This window comes from Haemaphysalis longicornis, unplaced genomic scaffold, assembly GCF_048455015.1.
Source record: "Haemaphysalis longicornis isolate Haplotype H1 unplaced genomic scaffold, Haemaphysalis longicornis Haplotype H1 scaffold_5, whole genome shotgun sequence".
Taxonomy (NCBI): Eukaryota; Metazoa; Arthropoda; class Arachnida; order Ixodida; family Ixodidae; genus Haemaphysalis; species Haemaphysalis longicornis.
The window spans coordinates 178221562-178230081 of NW_027526385.1; positions in this window are offsets into that span (position 1 = coordinate 178221562).

Genomic DNA, 8520 nt, shown 5'->3' on the forward strand with positions numbered 1-8520 from the left:
ATAACTGTTCCAGGTACTGCACCTGGTACACGCTACGCACATTTGCGCATGCGCATAAGCCGTCTCTCCACCCCTGAAATCACACAGCAACCCCTGCTGAATTCACCCGGTAGCTCATCTGAATTGTTTCTTGTGTGTTGGTTGTGCTATAACTCTCCATCTAGGGGAATATTGAGCAGCTCCTGGTTCCGGATATACCGCCCAAGGAGAGCTTTCTGCGGATATCGCACCACTTAAGGTAATATCCGGGCCATATCAATGGTCTTCTAGGCACTTATGCATGAATGTGTTGGTATTTTCTTCGTCTTTTTTCTGTTTTCCGTATGTACTAGCAGTGTCATGCAGCATTTGAACTATACAGAAGTGGTCGGCATCCTTTTCATGCAGAATTAGTTTCTACCTGAGGAGTACGTTTCGTAATAAATCCGATGGGACGCGATATATTTTTGCCTGCCCTTTCTGCAAATAACAAGCTGCAACACAAAATAAAGTTCGTCATAAGAAAAATGCGGCCTGGCTTGACTCCTTACTACGGAACTTTAGAATGCGCACTCAATAGCAAAAGTGGTTCGTGGCGCTTTCTTACCTTGCTGAAGCTGGCCGTGAGACAATAAGTGCTATTGTAATCGGCTGAGTCGGGGCCACCCCAGAATCGCTGCCAGCGTTCCGAACCCACAGCAACGTCCTTCCGACGTCGCTCGACGAGCTCGTGGGCAAGGGCCAGGGCCACGGTCTGGAACATGATGCGGAAAATTAAGTCCTCTACAGACGTGGTGGACATACATTAGTAGAATTGATGAAATATTAATGAGAGAAGCGCAAAATATGATCACTCAGAGCCATCAAGTCGGTACTTCTGTCTCTCCAAAGAGGCTTATTTCGTTCCTTTTCCGAAACTCCCTTGAATGTGTGCTACCAGTCAGCGCCTGTTTCTAACCACGATTTGCAATAATGATGTCTCTGTCCGTCTCCTTCCACCAAAAGGTTGTCCTGTCCAGGCGGGGCCTGGTTAGCCAATGGGAACACATATAAGGAAAGGTACCTCTGCATAGAACGCCTGGAACAGCAGAAGATGCGTAATGTGGGCTTTGCCTTTATACTTTACTTAATTTCCCCTAATTATACTCTGGCACAATTTAAGAACGACTACGAAAAATTCTCCTCAGCCTCATCACAGCAGCGGGCTGTCCTTCCGCGCGGCGCTGCGGGCATTTCAGTCGTTTCCGTGATTGTCTGTACTTGATCTGTTTATAATCAGTTACTGCAGCGACGAAAAACAAAGGGACAAAAAGCACACCAGGTCACGCGTGAAGTGCAATCTCCTTTCGAACCTTGCACGCCAGTTCATGTCCTACCCCGCCACTTCGGCGGAGTTATACACTGTATGACCTATTGTCGTCATTAAATTGTACTCGAGTATAGGTAGAGAATACGTTATCCATGCAAATTTTGACCGTTAGGGCAATAGTCACGCTGTATACACAGCTTGAGGTAAACAAGCATCCTTAAGTGCTGTTGCATACTGAAGGTCATGGTACGTTGAGTCATATGAAAGGCGGACCCCCAGAAATTCAGCAAATTTGATTTTCCCGCATCTTAACCTGCCGGCAACGAGAAAGCGTTTTTCCTTCCTTCTTATGCAATTTATATGTCCTGGAATGACAGGTGGCGGAAACACCTGAAAACTAAAGGGACTCTGCAACACCTATAATAGACTATACGGAATGTATTTTGGGGTAGTCTACTGTCCCAGCAATCTCCTCCCGCGAGAATTATGAAAATCCGTTTAATATCACCGAAACTACGGGCGGGGAGAAATGGCGCATGATTGTTCCCTCTGAACTCGACGGCGGACAACGCGACGACAGCTGTGCGCTCTCTCCCGGAGCGGAAAGCGACTCGCGGCGTTCTCTTCGGCGGCCCTCGATATATCACATGCCGGGGAGTTTTCTCCCTTTCTCTGCAATGTGGAGGGGCATAAAAAAGCAGGCATGGCTGCCTGCTCGCAAGCGCGCACGCAGGCTTGTAGGGCGTCTTTGAAGCAATATACGTTTGTTGTCGAATGGTCTCCTTGAAAGGGGCATATTGAGTCCGTCACTCATAGTCCGCGCGCACTCGAAACACAAAAGAAACACCAAAACTACGCGTACATGTTAAGGCGTGGAAGAGGTTGGTACACCAATCCGACGATGGCGGATTGATTGTCATGGGAAATGCGAGAAATAGGCCGCGAAGTTGACCAGCCACTGTCAATAGGACCGCCATGGCCCAAATGACATCGTTTAGGCCATGCCAAGGGTGCATAATGAGGAGAATACAAGAAAGCGCGGTTGGTTTTTCCGCATTTTTCACACCGATTTGCACTCTTGCCGCTTCAGATGCACGTGTAATATTCAGCTCTTGCATTCCTGCCAGTGTAATCTAAACGTCCCGCAGGATTATTTGCACTGCACAAAGAGTGCAGCAGGGTCGCTTTAAAACAGCTCGACCAAAACGGCAGACGAACCAGCGGACGAACCAGCGGACGGAGCCAAACATGGGTGAACGAGAACGTACCTGCCCCAATGCCGCGAAGTTGTAGGCGGGGAACGCCTTGCCAGCGTAGAACGGCGGGCGGAAAAAAGCTTCAAGTGACTCGACGTTCACCACCGCGGCCATGGGTGGAAGCAAGGCCTGCATCACCAGTGGGAGGGCGTGCCAGGCACGCAGATGCCGCAGCCAGACAAGCGGGAAGCTCCGCTCCTCGCCGATCGCCTGCGATAGTGGAAGGCGGCATACAAGAATTCATATTCATCGTCAATATAATCGCCACCGCCATCTTCATCACCCTGGTTTTGTCCCCAGCCGGACGAAGGCCTCTTCCAAAGATCCCCGTGTACGTCTATCAAGTGCTAAGTCCACCCTTTCCCACGAAACGTTCGTAGCCCGTGCCTCCATCGAGTCTTTGGCCGACCCCTACTGCGTTTGAGATCTCTTGGCAGCTGCTCAGTTAAAGTGGGTCTGTTCAACCCACAATGACAGTTATACGGTGGCCGTGCCTGGAGCGAGATCGTTTTTCATGCACTATAAGTGCTGTAGGTGGCTCCAGCGACCGTACGACTCATTGCCAAGAAATCATCGGCGCCAGTGTTGATCTTTGCGTTATACTTTCAATCAGGCATTAAATACAGTGAACAATGTCTGACAGTTGTTAGTGTTTGGTGATGGCCATGGCGGGGCCTGAGGTCTCTTTTTTATCACTTATTGCGCGAATTCCCCATCCTGAGCCCTTACCTTCTTTTTACTGGCATTGAATCTGAATTCCCGTCCTCTCAGTAGAGCTGGAGGGTGTCCCTCATACTCATAACGTGAACCCCCCCCCCCCCCCCTTGCCCACTAATTTCAGATAGAATGTGTTCTACACGAGTTAGTTCTCTAATCCACGAACCTGTCTTCGTATCCCTAAGCGTTAGGGTGTAGCCCGAAACAACCCATTCCCGTTTGACCCGTACCGCTTGAACCCTTTCCCGAAACGCCCTTCGCGTTTGGCCCGTCCCGTGTGCGCCCGTTCCCAAAACGCCCTCCCGTTTGACCGCTTTCTGTTTCAACCCGATCCCAAAACACCCTTCCCGTTTCAACCCGCTCTCAAAGCGCCCGCCTCAAATTGTTCAGATATGTTTCTGAGCTCGCAGTGCGCTTTCAGCCTCCAAAATTGCGCTGGGCAAAGTAGTGTACGTTATTGAGTAAGTACTACAACATATCTTACTCATTTCTTGCCTAATTTTTTTGGAACCAACGGGAAGGTTCAAATGGGAACGGGTTCAAATGGGAACCGGCGAAATGGGCAAGGGCAAAACGGGAAGGTCGTTTTGCGCCGGGTTGAAACGGGAGGAAGGATGAAATAGGAATGGGTTCAAACTGGAACCTCCCAAGCGTGACTCCGAGCATTCTTCTTTCCAGAGCTCGTTGGGCCGATATAAGTTTCCTTTCAAGACGTTTAGTGAGACCATAAGTGTCTGCCCCGTAAGTCGTTACTGCAACGCATTGTCTATATACCATATTTTTGAGGGACAGAAGAAGCTTACTATTAAGGATACCAGAATTTCTATCAAAAGTAGACCACCCGATGCTCATTATGCGGGTAATGTTCTGTTGATGATGGGGTCATCACTTATGACATGCCCACGATAGATGTAATCGCTTACGGTTTCGAAAGTTTTGCTACCTACCGTGAATTCACGTATTTTAGCGTGCTTATTGAACATAATGATTGATGTTTTCGGGTTTATTTTTGAAACTGCAACTGAACTGTCCGACTACAAATGATAAAGCATGCGCCCGAATTTCCGACTGCTTTGATTGAACAAGTACGGTTGTCTGCAAACCGTACGTGGCTTAGATATTCATAATTTATTTTTACGGGAGTTTTTCTCCACTTAGGCTTCCTGAACACACCCTCCAGACAGGCCGTACATAATTGCGGAGATATTTTTTCCCCTTGCCTTACATCCTTTTGCATAGGAAATATAGAAGTTCTTTGATGGAGCCGTATAGTTGCCGTAGATCTTTTTTACATATCTTTGAAGAGCGCGATCAACAGCTTGTTGACTCCGTGGTCCCGTAACGCCGTAATTAATCCTGCAGTGTGCACTGAGTCAAATGTTTTTTTCAATCTATAAATTCCCCGCACAACGGTGCATTGCACTCAACATATTTCGATTACCTGGTTGATAGCGTGAATATGGTCAAAACTGGCCCGTTCTCATGGCTGTGAAAGATCCAAGTCGCACTATACGATTGATCATTACCTTTGTAAATATCTTGTCGGTGACTGAGAGCAGGGTGATGGGTCTGTAATTTTTAAGCTCTTTGGCACCCCCCTTTCTTAAGAATAAGAACTAAATTCGTGGTTTCCCATGCCTTTGGCTCCGTCAAAACTCACAGGCACTGCGAGAATAAGTCTTGAAGTTTTGTTACCTCCCCGTCCCCACCAAGGCAAAATATATAGGCCATAATGCCACCATCTCCTTCAGCTTTGCCCTTTTTCAATTCTTTGAGTGACGTTGCGACCTCATCTCTCGTAACAGGCGGAACCTGCCCGCTGTGAGTCAGAAGGGTTGAGCTCTGCGCGAAATTTCGCAGCAATTTTTAGTATATGTCTATTTGGTTGTTATTTTGTCATTCTTATCACTGAGTGCCTACATTCTGTAGTTTGGCGCAAAATGTCACAGAAATTTTCAGTTTATGTCGATATTGTTTGTTTTTTGCAATTTTCATCCCGAAGTGCAGACATTCTGTTTTGTGCCAATAGCTTGCTTCCTACCTTTCGCTTTCAAACTTCCTCCGTGTTCTAATGTTGCTTTAACCTTTGCAACGTTGAATTTGCAGATGTCGGCCATCTCTCTTTTGTTGACCAATTGAGAAAATTTGGTGAACTCGGCCACTTCTATTTGGTGCCTCGCACTGGAGACTAACGTCTTTCGGAGCTTTTCAATCAGGCCCTTAGTTTTCTGTGATGACTTCAATTGCCATTCGGGCTGTTTCTGTGCTTCCGCTACTGCTGACTAAAAGATGACATTCGATTGATTGTATGCTACGGCGCGCCTCATCGCCTGCGTTGCGTCGGCGCGTTAAACCCCACAATCAGTCAATTGATTGTATGATTTAACGCGCCGACGCAACGCAGGCGATGAGGCGCGCCGCAGTGGAGGGCTACCGATTAATTTTGACCACCTGGGGATCTTTCACGTGCGCCAAAATCTCGTACACATGGACGTTTTTGATTTTCGCCTCCATCAGAAAAGCGGCCGGTGCGGCAGGGAATCGAACCCGCGACCTCGTGCTCAGTAGCGTAACGCGTTAGCCACTGAGCCACCGCGGCGGGCCAAAAGATCACATTCATGAAATGATTTGTGACAGCTTCCGCATCATTGTCTTGGTTGGACAACAGGGAGACTTTGTTCTCAATCTGCTGTCTGAATTCGCCCACTTTTCTTCTCAGGGAGGTAAGGTTCGTGTCTTCCGATTGAGCATTTTTGTTCTTTCCATTCTTAAATCTAGGCGGATGGGGCTTCCAACCATTCTGTGATCGTAAAATCCTGTGGTCCTTCAATCCTGTGATGTTATGCACATTGAGACATTAATATTTCCGGAATTTAGGACGAAGTCTTTGTGTAATATTTCAGTTGCCCACGTGATTGTCTATCTCCGTAGTGGTTGTAACGATAAGTTCCTCTACCGATGTTTCCAACGACCGAGGAAACCACATAACGAATACCGCAAAAACACGCTTTGCTGCAGAGGGCACCAGTAATTACCATAAAAAACTGAATTTACCCCAAATAAGCGTTTCCATGCTTCTTTACCACAGCAAAAGCTCGCGTAATGTGATAGTAAGTGTTTCAATGCACACATTGCCGTGCAAAGGTAGCATGATTATCTGGGAACGTGTTGTATGAGGTATTGCTCCGGTATTACACCGAAACCGTAACGAACTTGGCGTTAGGGATGGCTTCGTGGCTGGGATCACATCATGTTTCTAGCGTGCAGTCGACGTCCATACAAGACACCACTAAACTTGCATTGATTTTTTTATAAACTCTTGGAGGCTAAAATAGTTTTCCCGCAATTTTACCTACGTCAGGTGTAATTGGCGCGCAATAGCCAGTGACTGTGATAGCGGTCTTCACATTCTCGAAATATTTACGGTATTGTAGAAAAGCTAAGGGCACGACGGGTGTATTCCTTCTCTCGGTTAGCTACACCATGGATCTATAGCAACTTGTACTTTGTCTTCAGTGTATCTTGAAAGCGAATCTTGGCAAGCTCTTATTTCAACCCCCAAGTGTCTTGCGAACTTACTGAACATATTGTATCCAACGTACAGGAAAGATATAACACATTCAATTGTGTTTAATTGGAAAGGTAGACGGGAAAGCCTTACGCCTAAACATTTTCTAGTTGTGTTCTGAAATGTTGTAATAGCCCACACCACACAAACAGTTTTCAGATATAATTCAGTTATAACGGAAGTTGGTGGTTTATGCAAAAACGTTTACGCAGGCTTCCGCCTCCGCTCGTCCAGAATCAGCTTCTATACACAGTTTTGGGCGAGGGTACGTATACCGGTGTTACACGTTATTGTTTTGCGCCGTTGGTAGTGACACAAGTAAAAAAAGGCAACCTAAACTTTAAGTGGAACCTTGGGATTTATTCTGAAGTAAATATATATCTTACCACAGTGTTATAAACATAGCCGGCACCATATAGTTGGTGTCAGTAGTGCCTCCAGTGCTTTCTGATTTACCATAGTGACTTTTGCAGGTGTTCATATTTAGAAAACGGAGGCATTCTAAATGGGCCGTAACATTTCAATCGGCATCAGCAGTGTCGGTTAATGTAAGTATGCACGCATGTACCCATGTATCTACGCATGCACGCATGTATGTGTTGTCAAGACTTGATTTAATGACACAAGATCTTAGGAATTTGCAGATCGAATGAACAAATACGGTTTCCCCCGTAGATGCCTTTACGGGTAATTGTGCTTTTATGAATTCGAACTAACCAAACATATCCAGCGCCTATCCCGATTTGACAAAGTATTTCGAGGATAAGAAAAATTTAAAAGGAGCAATATCGAATGTGTTTTGTTAGTACACTACAAAGACCTGTATTTCCACGACTATTTGAGCACCAACGCAGATGCAGACGCCGACACGACAGAGGTTTGAACGGTGAAGAAATCTTCCTAGTAGTTCCCATCGCACAAGAAGTGTCAGAGAATACCGACAACTCAGAAACTGCTTAAGATCACGTACCCTCTCCAGGCCATGTTGTTGATGCTATTAACTTGCCCAGGCGCTTTGCTCGGTCTCACGAAGGAGCTGAGTACGCATTGCACGGGCCTCAGTGCTACGAACAGTCTGCTCGCCCAACGGTAATGAAGTGCACTCAGACGAAAATCACAGGCTTTGTTGCCAGGAAATATATTCGTTACCCCTACAGCCCCAGCGTTTTATTGCAATTATTTTCACAGCGAACGTATAGTTGCTCATTGTTAAATTATCGGCAGATGAGCGCTGCGCCCGCTGCCGTTACTACGTCATGGTAGCTGCCGGGATGCGTTTCCCTGCAGAAATCGAATTCATGGAATCAACTGCTTGTGAAATGATGGTGCTGAGTTTACGAAGTTCTCCACATAGCGAAATATTTCGCAGCTCCCGGTCTCTCTGTTAGATTGGGTTTGAACTGCATGGTTGTATGTATTAACGGAGTAAAGTGGAAGTCTGGGCCTGTTGGTTCGTCATGTTCAGGGAAAAAACCAGTGAAAACACGCTACACAAGAGGAAAGGCAAGACAAATACAGTCACTGGACTAACAGCAAATTTTATTGGAAGAACTTCCATCAATACCTAAAAACGACGCTCCTGCAGATGGATCAACCCTCACTCCTTCAAAAACCCAAGACCGCCAGAGAACTCTTTCCCACACCGTTGTCATTTTAGGCCGCATTAAGAAACGCTATCTCTTTATCAAACA